Source organism: Heterodontus francisci, chromosome 47, assembly GCF_036365525.1.
Source record: "Heterodontus francisci isolate sHetFra1 chromosome 47, sHetFra1.hap1, whole genome shotgun sequence".
Taxonomy (NCBI): Eukaryota; Metazoa; Chordata; class Chondrichthyes; order Heterodontiformes; family Heterodontidae; genus Heterodontus; species Heterodontus francisci.
Window position 1 is genome coordinate 7,149,405 of NC_090417.1, and position 13,901 is coordinate 7,163,305.

Consider the following 13,901-nt stretch of genomic DNA (forward strand, 5'->3'; position numbering starts at 1 on the left):
ATTCTGCCTATAATTCAAAGACTCATTTAGTTCCAATCGCTTTGATTTGCCGATCATTGCGCGTTTCAACAAAGGGTTCTGAAGCTGTTACAACTTGTGCCAGCAATGCTCCAGTGCCTCATAAGTGTCATCTCAACCTTGGACTGAGATTACTGTCGCAAAATCATTGGTGCCAGTCTGTGTGAAGCACACTTTGCCTTTACACTACCACTGTATTGTCAGTGTTTCATTTTGCACCTGATCTGCAGCTGTGGTGTTAACGTAACCAATGTTGCAGGACCAGATAGAAATGTAGGGAGCTTATCTCCCACTTCGTAGTTTCAGTTCACACCCTCACACCTCATCTAAACTCCTACACCAGCTTGTGGTATTTGACTGCATCCATAAAAGGAGCAGGGAGCACCTGAAATCAGGCCTGAGTGACAGGTGGAGCCAGGCCCGAGGGGCAGGGTTCATGTGGAGTCAGGCTTGAAGGACAGGTTTCATCTGCTGACAAGCCTGAGGGATAGGGGCCTAATCACTTTCCAGCCCTTGGTCCATAGCCTTGTAGGTTACAGCACTTCAAAGTACTTTTTTTAATGTGATGAGGATTTCTGCCTGTGCTGCCCTTTCAAACAGTGAGGTCTAGACCCCCACCAACCAATAGTGAAAAGAATTACTGAAGTGCTCTCTAATCCTTCCATGAATTACTTTAAATTGATGCCCCCTGTTTTCTTGTATTGCGACTGCCACGACTAAAAACTGGGGCACACCAAATTTTAGACCAGTGTCTTGTCAAAAGAGCAAATTTTATTTTGTATTTCTGATTCCGCTATTTACTTGTGCTGACAGTGAATATTGTGATGGAAGAGATTTGCTCAGCACTGTAACATGTTGCTAACTCTGAGAAGACGCTCGGCTTTGGAAGACCCAGGAAAGCAATTCCAAATGTAAACTGGCAGCGCATCCATAGCATTACTGCTGCTCTCACGCTCATGACAAGGCATTATGGGACTCACTTCCACGTTGATTATTTAATTCAAATGGTCTTGACTCCGTTAAACATCATCCACCATATATCATGGCCTTGTTCTGCCTTAAAATGCAACCTCTTAAACACAGTCGTTCAGGTTCTGAATGGCTCTTTTCCTAATTTGTGTTGTAACTTTGTTATTGCAGTACGAGTGCCAGTGTGTGATGTAAACTCAAATTTGTGACCACAGAAAGTGCTGTTCAGGAGTTATCTGGGGTCTCAGCAGGTTTTTTTTTTAAGAACAATTTCTGCTGTTCAACGCCCAATATTGCTGTGTTTAATCTTAAATGTAAACTGTGTGCTCTCATACACAGAGCACACAGTGTGGGCTTTGGAAATGATTATTATGCAGTGAAATGGCTCAAGCCATTTACAAGGGAGGGAATGCCAGAGGCTTCCTCGATCATCCTGCTATAGAATAGGGACCTGTGGAGTGAGAATGAGGTATTTTGCTGGCTATTGGTGGAGGTTTGATTCAGGGACAGTAGAACTGACTTAAATGGTACAGAAGATGAACCACAATAACAGTAGAAAAGCACAGACCAGTCCAGCAAGCTTGAGAGCACATCAATAAAACTGTAAATTCTGTTGCAGGATCTAAAGAACCAGATTACATGACAGGAAGAAGGTAGTTGACCTCAACTAAGGCTACAGTACAGCTTCCAGTACATGGTACCTGACCCCAGTTATGCACAAACACTGGCTATGCTATCATTGAGGGGGTCAGAGAGGGTGAAACCCTCCCCAAACTGAGGTTCGTACCATCCTGATCTTGTTGAGTTTTGTCCTCCTCTTCAGTCAGCGATACAAAAACAAGACTCAACCTCAAAGTCCTCACGCGTAGTATACTGCGGTGCAGAGACTGCTCGAAGAAAAGACCCCAAGGCAAACCAGTATCACTCCTCACACCACCTTTGGCCAACACCATCTCAGATGATCACAAATCACATGTGGGGAAGAGGAGCAAGTGGAGGTAGCAGATTAGAAGCGGACTCTGCTATCTTGGGGCCAGCTTCAAAGAAAGAGGTTGTTGGCCAAGTGCGATCGTTTACAGGAGTCCCTGCAAAATAGGCTGCTAGGCCAGTCTAACAGTGTGCAGGAGTGCACTAGACGGACAAACAATTGTCTGCACTGTAGCCCCTGATAAAGCGCATAAGGGAATTCCAAGGGCAACTGAAGTATGGTCCTGAGGCACATGGTCTTAGGCCAGTCAGAGTATCTCATGAATATCCAGATTGTGGCTACATAGACCATGGGCTTCCATCTGCATTAAGGACTCTTGTCTGGCTTCAGTAGACTGTATAATCATCTTGAGGGAACAAGAACGCAGGGACACATGGGCCTCCCAAAGGTCTGATCCTCACAACAGTAACTTGTCTGGAATATATACTCCTCAGCAAAAGGTGAAAGGGAAGTCATCAGGCTAGGTGACTCCCTAATGGGTGGCAGGGGTGAGGATAGGGAGGGAAACTGGAGGTCGAAATATTGATGTGCTGCTGTCATATGCTGCCTTCACCCTTCTGAAGGATCGGAAGAAAGCTTGGGCCAGAGTTATCTGGGTATCTTCTCTACTAAATAGGTGGACAAAATGGTGGGATAGCGACAGGGACGGAAATGGGAACAGAAGTGAATACATGCCAAGTTATTGACTATTCCAAGCTATTGCATTTGATATTAATTGTACATAATTTAGCTCCTGTCTGCTAGAATAACTTACATTTCAATAGCACCTTTAAGATACTGAAATGTCACAGCAGTGTGTCAAACAAAATTGGACACCAAGCCACATAAAGAGATATCAGGGCAGGGGACCAAAAGCTTGGTCAAAGCAGTAAATCTGGCTACTGAAAGTAAGTTTACAATCACAAGGCATTTCCTTGCTACTGAATCTCCCCCATACCTAAAAGGCCAATCAACAAAAGTCGAACAAGCTGACTGACAACCGAGTGTAAATTTATGTGATTGACAAGGAAGTCTGTTAAAAAGAGGCACTCCCATTAGGAGATCCGCGATAAACAACTTCCCGTTGAATCTGCCCAAATATGAAGCCTAGATGAAACAGGCAGTTTCGCAACAAGTGAAAGCAGCAGCGATTTTATGACAAGCCACAGAGAAAGCAGAGCAACCCAATGAGAAAGCTGTAAAGCCAGGTGATTTCAGAGTTTGCTAAACCCACAAGGCTGGCAGGCAGAAGATAAGCTTTCAAATCAGGCTGTTTCAGCGTGGCTCCCACACCTTACCATGTCTTATGAAAAAAAAAGAGTCTGCAGCAGCACAGTTTAATCTGTATAGTCAGTCATTTTCCTAAAAGTTCCATGTCACTGCAGCTGTCACTGACCATAGTATTCTTGCTTTCTGTAGTGGTAATTGTTAACAAGGCCCAAAAAATAACTACAGTAAAAAGCCTCTCATTACAGACATGAAAGGACTCATCATAAAGGACTGACTGCTTGAATACCCTGCTACTTGTGCATGTACGTGTGTGAAATGGGGTCAGAGTCCTGCTTGGCCATAGTCCGACAAGTTCATCAAACTTAAACGTCATCCAGTAAACAAGTAAATAGAAAGATTGAATTGAAGTCTTTTATACATGCTCTCTCTCCACAAAAAGGATGTGTGACAAACCCTTTTGTGTTTTGAAGTTGAAGGGGTCATGTGTCGTTTAGATCACGTGAGCATCACATGCAAATGATGCAACAACCAGCTGGAATATCATTCCATTTGATAGAACAAGAACAACGAACAAAGAAAATTACAGCACAGGAACAGGCCCTTCGGCCCTCCAAGCCTGCGCCGATCCAGATCCTCTATCTAAACCTGTCGCCTATTTTCTAAGGGTCTGTATCTCTTTGCTTCCTGCCCATTCATGTGTCTGTCTAGATACATCTTAAAAGACGCTATCGTGCCCGCGTCTACCACCTCCACTGGCAACGCGTTCCAGGCACCCACCACCCTCTGCGTAAAGAACTTTCCACGCATATCCCCTCTAAACTTTTCCCCTTTCACTTTGAACTCGTGACCCCTAGTAATTGAATCCCCCACTCTGGGAAAAAGCTTCTTGCTATCCACCCTGTCTATACCTCTCATGATTTTGTACACCTCAATCAGGTCCCCCCTCAACCTCCGTCTTTCTAATGAAAATAATCCTAATCTGCTCAACTTCTCTTCATAGCTAGCGCCCTCCATACCAGGCAACATCCTGGTGAACCCCCTCTGCACCCTCTCCAAAGCATCTACATCCTTTTGGTAATGTGGCGACCAGAACTGCACGCAGTATTCCAAATGTGGCCAAACCAAAGTCTTATACAACTGTAACATGACCTGCCAACTCTTATACTCAATACCCCGTCCGATGAAGGAAAGCATGCCGTATGCCTTCTTGACCACTCTATTGAACTGCGTTGCCACCTTCAGGGAACAATGGACCTGAACACCCAAATCTCTCTGTACATCAATTTTCCCCAGGACTTTTCCATTTTGTGATTGCTTGAGGGAAACTTTGGGCTGGTGCCTAATTAAGGTATTTGCTGTCTGACGTTATTGAGAGGCTAAGGAGCCAAGTTACACAGGAGAAATTACGGACAAATTATAAAGCGTGCTTCAGCTATTCAGAGCCCTGGTTAGACCTGGTTACACCTGGAGGTACTGTGAGCAGTTCTGGGCACCACACCTTAGGAAGGATATATAGGCCTTGGAGGGAATGCAGCGTTGATTTCCTTGAATAATACCTTTACTCCAAGAGTTAAACTATGAGGAGAGAGTAAAGAAACATGAGTTGTATTCCCTGAAATTTAATAGGTGATTTGATCAAAGTTTCTAAGATATTAACAAGAATACATAGGGTAAATCTATTCCTGCTTGTCAGAGTGTCCAGGACTAGGGGTTATAGGGGTAATGTCACTGGACTAGTAATCCAGAAACCCAAGCTAATACTGTGGGAACACAGGTTCTCACACTGATGGATTGTATTTATCATTCCTTTAGTTGACACCCAGACAGTCCAACACTTGCTTGGTTTGACTGAACTCATACTCGCCAAGCTTCGGATAGAATACACAGTTCACATTTGGTAGCATTTTACTACCTCAACACTTTGCTGCAGTTGTCATAGCGCAGCAAACTTACTGATACTTTCAGCAGTAGGTTCCAATCCACACAGTCTCAGTTACACTCACACTAGACCATTTTCCCTTGATTGGAGAAGTGGAGGGAGGATAAGGGATCTATAGTCCAATAGCACTGTGTCACTTCTGTTTGAACCTCAAGGAAGAGACGTAGAAGTTTTTCACAGCTTCAGGTATATCCCAAAGTGCTTCACAGCCAATTCAGCACTTCTGGAGTTTAGTCACAGTTGTAATGTAAGGAAATGATCATATATCTGAGATGTCATGGACTTACTGCATTTTTCACCTTTTTCAGCGAAAGGGGAAGGATCAAGAGGTGAGACATCTTGTCTGCAGTTGTTTTATTTCTAAGGGAGTGAAGGGGCTCTCCAAGATAATATTAATTCACAGGAGGTCAAGCAGAGAAGGTGCTAACAATCCAACACAACTGAGCGTTTTGCCGTTCAGCGCCGAGTTAAATGTCAAGCACCTTGGTGAAGAACTGGAGTCACATATTCGTAAAGACAGCAGGTTTCGTTTGCTAATTAGTGAACCAGTTGGGTTTTTTACAATAATCCTGATACCACTTTTTAAATTTCCAAACTGAATTCATTTTCTTTTTAATATCCAGATTTAAGCTGAATTCTGATTCTCAAACTGCCAAGGTGGGGTTTGAACGTAATTTCATTATTATTCACACAGGCCTTGGGATTACTGGTCCAGTAACATACCATTACACTACTCTGCCTGGTTCTCCCATTCTCCCCTTACTGTCTCAAGTAACCTTTGCTTCTGTACTGGAGAGGGCAGGGCCATGGCCGAGGTCCAAACTCTTTACCAAACCACTGAGAAGGCATGCAGGAGTGGCAGTTGAGACCCTCTCTTTCTCGACCTCTCCCCACACCTTTGCATATATCTCTCTTGCTGCCATTCAGCTGCGATGATAAACTCAGTGTAGTGGAGGTGGGGAGGGTGCAGGCAAGAGGGATGACGAACATCCATTCAGTTATGCCCTGTGGCTCGGGTATGTTATACTCTAACATTTCTGGTTTCAAGGTGGGCTGTTCTTAATAAAACAAGCCTATCTGAAAACTATTCTCCAAAAACATGCATATGGACTTCGGGTTTGGCAGTGATGCCGCCAGTGTCAAATAATCGCCCAACATGTGCTGTTGAGGCTCGAGGGGAATAACAGCCACTCGGACGAGATGCTAGAGAGTGACAGGGACCCATGGAATTCTACCTGAGCAACAGGAAACTGGCACAAATAAACACTCAAGCCATTGTGGCGGCACAGTGGCGCAGTGGTTAGCACCGCAGCCTCACAGCTCCAGCGACCCGGGTTCAATCCTGGGTACTGCCTGTGTGGAGTTTGCAAGTTCTCCCTGTGTCTGCGTGGGTTTCCTCCGGGTGCTCCGGTTTCCTCCCACATGCCAAAGACTTGCAGGTTGATGGGGCAATTGCTAATGGCCAATTTACCTTAGTATAGGTAGGTAGTAGGGAAATATAGGGACAGGTGGGGATGTGGTAGGGATATGGAATTAGTCTAGGATTAGTATAAATGGGTGGTTGATGGTCGGCACAGACTCGGTGGGCCGAAGAGCCTGTTTCAGTGCTGTATCTCTAAACTAAACTAAACTAAACTAAAATGGACTTAGGAACAGGAGTTGGCCATTCATTCCCTCAGACCTGTCCCATGCCTTTCACTACAGCTGCAGGACTCCCAGTATTCTCCACATGAAATACAAAGGGGAGGTAGAATGACAATCCAGTGAAATGGAGTCAAATTCGGCATTGACATGGGACAATTCACATCACCCGCACTTTGCCTTTAAGGTTTGGAGCTGCCCTATGCAGTTCATTCAGGCATGTTTTTTTAAAAACCTCTTTTTAATTATATATAAGCACAACCCTTGGCAAATCACTTAGGATTTTAAGTATTGCAAATAAAAAGATATTCCACTTGGTTGTTTAATGTCATCATCATCTGCCAGCTTGTCAAAACAAACCAGCCTCTGCCAAGTTGAGAAGTTAGTAATTCCAAGAACCTTCAGGTTACCACAGAATACGCTGACACGGTTACGAAAGGAAAACTTGCTTCAGCAAGTGCTACACCTTCTCGATCTTAACCTGGATAAGTGAGTCTATTCGAATCCCCATCTCTTTATGAGGCAGTTTGCACTGTCCTGTTGAAACTCCTGAATTCCAAGTTAAGAGTTTTAGGTGACATTTAGATCTGAGCTTCCCTTGAGAGGCATGATTTTGGTCATTTGATCTGACTTCTCTGGAGAAGACAATAGAGATTGGGGGTGGGGGTGGGGCGGGGGGAAGGAAAGATAAGATTGCAATGTGATCTTCCACATGACAACAGTAACTATACCTCCTAAAATATTTTATTTACTGCAAAGCACTCTGGGATATCCTGAAGTCCTGAAAGGCGCTATCTAAATGCAAGTTCTTTGTCTCTGTGTGAAGGTAGCAAGAAGGAGAATCTCTCCGGGGGAAAGCCAGGTTGGCCTGTGTTACAAACATAGAAGTGTCTGTGGGCTGGCCTGTGTTCATCTCCCAACGAAGGGGGTTCGTGCACAGGGGGTAGGAGAAATAGAATGGAAATGAACAACATGTTTCCACTCTTCACTCCAGACAATACACAAGAAACTTGATTGTAAAGCAGCACTTGGAAACAATGCAAGAAATTCACTCAAACCAGCCATTATATCGATGTTATTGTAATCAAACTAACAACCACAGCTGATTAGATCAATATTCAGTATAATCTTGAAGCTCGACTCCAAATGCAGCCACATTTTACTTGTCAATTTCAATACTGATGCCATAAAGACTGCTAAAACCGCAGTTAGTTTACTTTATCAAAAAAAAAATTTTTTTCTTTTAAGTGCTTTCCCACACTGACTCAACACATTTCTCCAGCTGAGTCACACAAACTAGGAAGGTCCCAGGTTCATTCCCCAGTCAACTTTTGACCTCGGGGAGGGATTGTTTCCTCTTGCTTAGGAAAGGGGGGTGAAAAAAGAAAAAAAAGCCTGACTACAGTGCATGTGCCGTATCTTAGATGAGGCCTGGATTAGCTCAACCGTAATGCCCCATCACCGAAAACAGGTAAATCGCATGCCAGCTCATATTGTTGAGGCTAATAATGTTATTCTCAGCTTGCTAGGCGAACAATCAAAATTCTCAGCAGAGAAGGGTAGAGGCAAAAACTGGCAATAGAAGCAAATAGAAAAACATTGAAAACAAGTGAAGTGGGTTAAATAATTGTAAATATTCAGAGAACACTGCTTGCTTTTCAATCACATACTTTGTAAAAAGATAGAATTTCAACTCCAAGTAAAAGACCTGAAAAGACAACTCTGTCACATGCCTTCAACAGTGGTTTAACAGTCTCCTCGACACAATGAAACTCTTCTAAAGTAATGTATGATACAATCATTTTCTTTTTGGCAATGTAGTTCTCTCCACACACACACCCTCCCAGCTCCAAACATGCCTCTGTGTCAGTGCAAGAACTGCCTTGCTTTGTCTAGTCACCGTGTTAAGCGCCAAAATGTTTGAGGGTTTTGATCATGAGTTGGAGTACATCAAAACAGAACTCCCCTGCAGAGTAAGAACTCCCTTTAATGCTGTGTACACACAGAGGTATCTTGGGGGAAAAAAAGCAGCTTGTGGTTGCCAGACTGACTTGACACTGGCCTCACAGTTTCTAACAGCCAAGTCCTGCAATATTGTACATAAGCAACTGACCAAACTGGTTCACTTTTACCAGTTGGGCACAAGAAGGCTTGAAAATCTTAACTTCAGCGCAGCGCTGAGGGACTGTTGCATTGTCAGCAGTTCCACCTTTTGGAATCTGCCTGTCAGGTGATCCAGTGGCACTATTCGTGCCAAGCAGTGTCCTAGCCAACATATATCCCTGAAGAAATAACACCAAAAACAGATTAATAGGTGCTTTATTGCATTGCTGCCTGTAGAATCTTGCTGTGCGCAAAGTTAACAGTTGCGTTTTCCAGTATAACTTCAAAAGTCATTGCTCTGAAGCATTTTAGAACATGCACAGGAGATAAAAAGCACAATATAAATGCAAGATTATGCTCTCTTGCAAAAACCTGTTTGAAAATTCAAGCCAAGGAATTCCTACACATTCCAAAGTTATGTACTTCGCATACATGTGTGTGTGTGTGTGTGTGTGTGTGTTGTTTATGTCAGGGGAATGGATGGGGATCACTCAAAAGCAGGTATCTTGAATTCTTTGAAGTCTTGCTTTTTTCCTGCTCAAGACAACTCGACAGAAAAATCTAAAAGGTAACTGTGCAGTACCTAATGGATTTAACAATGCTGCTCATGACCTCGGACAGTCTGTGTAGTTACAGACCTGACCCATTACAAGCACGTGTTTGAGTATATTCAATGAATATGTCACTGGGAATATATTTAATCTTGATTAGCACTTTATTTTTGATTGGTACCTTTTAACATTGCCAGTTATATTTCTTGCACAAAGTCTTGAGTGGAATAATGTTGTCACAATGAGAGTATACAAGTACACCATCCAGGACAAGGCACTCCACTTAATCAGCACCCCATCCACCAGCTTAAATATTCACTCCCTCCAGCACTGGCGCACAGTGGCAGGAGTGTGTACCATATTCAAGATGCACTGCAGCAATTTGCCAAGCCTCCTTCGGCAGCATCTTCGAAACCCAAAACCTTCACCATCCAGAAGGTCAAGGACAGCAGATGCATGGGAACACCGCCAATTGCAAATTCCCCTCCAAGCCATACACTATCCTGACTTGGAAATATATCACCATTCCTTCACTGTTGCCGGATCAAAATTCTGGAACTCCCTCCCTGAGAACAGTATGGGTGTACCTACACCACATGGACTACAGCAGTAACATTCACGCCACACAAGTGCCAGGCAATGACCATCTCCAACAAGAGAGAATCTAACCATCTCCCCTTGACATTCAACTGCATTATCATCGCTGAATCCCCCACCATCAACATCCTAGGGGCTACCATTGACCAGAAACTGAACTGGAAGAGCCATATAAATACCGTGGCTACAAGAAAAGGTCAGAGGCTAGGAATCCTGCGGCGAGTAACTCACCTCCTGACTCCCCAAAGCCTGTCCACCATCTACAAGGTACAAGTCAGGAGTGTGATGGAATACTCTCCGCTTGCCTGGATGGGTGCAGCTCCAACAACACTCGAGACGCTTGACACCATCCAGGACAAAGCAGCCCGCTTGATTGGCACAACATCTACAAATTCACTCCCTCCACCACCGACGCACAGTGGCAGCAGTGTGTACCATCTACACGGTGCACTGCAGCAATGCACCAAGGCTCCTTAGACAGCATCTTCCAAACCTGCGACCTCTACCAACTAGAAGGACAAGGTCAGCAGATGCATGGGAACACCACCACCTGCAAGTTCCCCTCCAAGTCACACACCATCCTGACTTGGAACTATATCGCCGTTCCTTCACTGTCGCTGGGTCAAAATCCTGGAACTTCCTTCCTAACAGCACTGTGGGTGTACCTACCTCACATGGACTGCAGCAGTTCAAGAAGGCAGCTCACCACCACCTTCTCAAGGGCAATTAGGGATGGGCAACAAATGGTGGCCTGGCCAGTAACGCCCACATCCCATGAATGAATTTTTTAAAACTATCGTAAGTATGAATTTGGCCCTGTTAACATTTTTCTATTCAATTGTATTTCCATTGCATTCCTGCTTATGAAGAGTGCATTATACTTTATAGTCAGAAAACATTGGAATAGATTCAGCAATCTCCATAAACCAGAGATCATCTAAAACTCTGCTGTCCATGTCCTTACTTGCAGCAAGTCCTGTTCACCCATCAACCCTGTGCTCGCTCACCTACAAGGAACACCTCGATTTTAAAATTCTCATCTTTGCTTTCAAATCCATTCATGGCCTTGTCCCTCCTTATCACTGTTATCTCCTCCAGCCCTACAATGCCTGAGAGATCTCAGTGCTGCTCCAATTCTGGCCTCTTGTACACGCTCAATTTTCGTGGCTTCACCATTGATGGACGTGCTTTCAGTTGCCAAGTCCTGATCGCTGGCATTCCCTACCTCAACCTCTCTGCCTCTTTCCTCCTTTGAGAGGTCTTTAAAACCTACCTCTTTGACCAAGCTTTTGCTCATCTGCCCCAATATCTCCAATGTGGCTCCGTAAAAATTTTGTTTGATAATGTGCATTGGGACATTTTACGACATGAAAGGCACTGTATAAATACAAATTGTTGCTGTTGTAGAACTGTGATGACCATTAGTAATTTTAATAGATTGCCAGTGAAAATATTCACCTTTCTCTTAAATACTGCGGATGCTGGAAATCTGAAATAAAAACAGAAAGTGCTGGAAATACTCAGCCGGTCTGGCAGCATCTGTGGAGAGAAAAACAGAGCCAACGTTTCCAGTTTGATGAAAGGGCACAGACCTGAAACATGAACTCTGTTTCTCTCTCCACAGATGCTGCCAAACCTGCTGAGTATTTCCAGCTCTTTCTCTTAAGTTCATTTTATCTTTCCTTCAGTCTTCATGATCACTAAGAGGGTAGGTGACATGCTCCCAAGCCTCCACTACTGCCACCCCTTAATAGGTGGCTGGGAAGTGTCTTCTAATTCTTCCCTCTCCATCGGAACTTTCTGCCAGTTCTCCCCCCTAACACCGTCATAACAGCACTGGCACCTCAAGGACTGCAGTGCTTCAGAGAGAAGGGTCATTACCCCAATCTTAGGACAACGAGGGGTGAATAATGATTGCAGGACCTTGCCAGCAACACCCACAGCCTCAGAACAAGTCTGTTTTAAAGCCAGCTGTCATAACCGAATTTAAATCACATTATCATATAAAATACAGCTCTTTCACACAAAAGAAATGTCACACCTATCTCAGCAATATCACAAACATGCCTGCTGACTAAAGCTGTAATACAATGTTAATGAAATTTGAGTTGATTTAACTGGAGGCAGTGCATCATTTGGGTGTGATGTCTTCACATCCATGGCTTGGATGAAAGTTATGTCATGTCACACGCCTATTGCTGTGGGGTATTATGACTGGCTCCCCACATACAGTGGAAGCATACTCACAAACTAGAAACACAGGAACAGGAGGCAGCCATTTAGCCCCTCGAACTGTTCCACCATTCAATAAGATCCCGGATGATCTGAGACCTAACTCCATATATGCTCCTTTGCTCCATCTCACTGAATACCTTTGCTTAGCAAAAATGTATCAATCTCAGGTTTAAAATTTACAACTGACCTCGCATTATCAGTTATTTGCAAAAGAAAGTTCAAAAGTGTGTGTAGAAGCATATCCTAATTACACTCCTGAAAAGTTTGGCTCTAATTTTTAGACTCTGCCCGCTAGTCCTAAGCTCCCCAACCAGCAGAAATATTTCTCTCTATCTGTTCCCCTTGATATCTTGAAAACTTTGATCAAATCACCCCTTAACTATCTAAATTCCTGGGAATACAACCCTAGTTTGTATAATCACTACTCATAATTTAACCCTTGGAATCCAAGCATCATTCTGGTAAATCTACCAAGGCCTCCCTCCAATATATCCTTCCTAAGATGGGGCACCCAGAACTGCTCGCAGTAACTCCAGGTGTGGTCTTTCCAGCATGACTTCTACCCCCTTGTATTTCAGTCCTGGAGAGAGAAAGACCAACATTCCATTCGCCTTTTTAATTATTTTCCGTAGCTGTCCATTGACATTTTAATGCTCTCATCTGATCAGGCCGTGATAGTGCTAACATATTCTCTACATCTGTCCCAAATTGAAGCTTTGCGCCACAGCACGTCTCGTCAAAACGACTCGGGTGATAAACTTGCAAATTCACATCCAATGCATTTTAGTAAACCCACCCACCGACAGGCAATGCTTGGTCTTCACAATCCTCGCATTAAAATCTCATGTGTTAAGTTTCAACGTTATTGCTGGTTCACAACCAATAAGATGCAACGTAGAAATGCTTCTGTACCAAGGTCTCAGCTCCAAATTAAACAGCAAAAACGGGTCAAGGAAATGGTGCAAAAAGGCAAGATCCAGCACAATGTAAGCTCTTTGCTTGTTTGCACTAAAACTGCCCCCGGGCTTGCGACTTACCACCTTTCTGCCAGCCTTTGCCGAATCAGATCGGTGACTCCGAAGAATTGCTGCACTGCGCCTTTAAAAAATACCAATGTCACACACTGCACAGGAGTAAAAGAATCATTATTGAAAAGCTTACCCAGATGAGAAACGGCAATCTGTTGCATGTAGTCCGGCAACAATCAACGTGTCTGAGCAGAATGCAGAGCTGAAACTCTTGAAAAAAAATCCCAAATCTTCTCGTACCGGTTTAAAACAGCAGATTAGTTTGTGATTAAAATATGTTTTCTCTCTCTCGCTTTTTCCGGGTGAAATTTACGTGAAGGCAACAGTCACCAAAACTAACCAACCCACCCAGCCCGGATGTAAACGCTAACTATAAATGGAAACTGGTAACTGCAAAATCAGCTGTGTGTTTTTTTTAAATGTGGAGCCAGTGATCAGATTATATAAACTACATAAGTTTGAGAGGAGAGCGTCTCAAGACTTTTACCGAGTTTCGATGCAGCTTGGGTTGGGGCAGAGGAGTGTCAGTGAATGCAAATAGACAGCAGAGTTTATAGGGGTTGGGCTTACTGGTGGGTGCGGTTTAGTTCGAGATAAAGACGTTTTCTCTAACTTCCTCATTT

General features: G+C 43.8%; 1 protein-coding gene across 2 annotated transcripts in view; it reads right to left on the bottom strand.

Annotated features, from left to right (window-relative positions):
- Positions 1-13,871, bottom strand: part of LOC137357056 (pleckstrin homology domain-containing family A member 2-like) — a 120,140-nt gene extending 106,269 nt beyond the window's left edge. Inside the window, exon 1 of one of the 2 annotated variants that reach the window (XM_068023033.1) lies at positions 13,412-13,871. The gene's annotated coding sequence lies outside the window, so the exon portion shown is untranslated. The remainder of the gene's footprint in view (positions 1-13,411) is intronic. The other variant, XM_068023032.1, reaches the window with a different exon arrangement.
- Between the last annotated feature and the right edge of the window lie 30 nt (positions 13,872-13,901).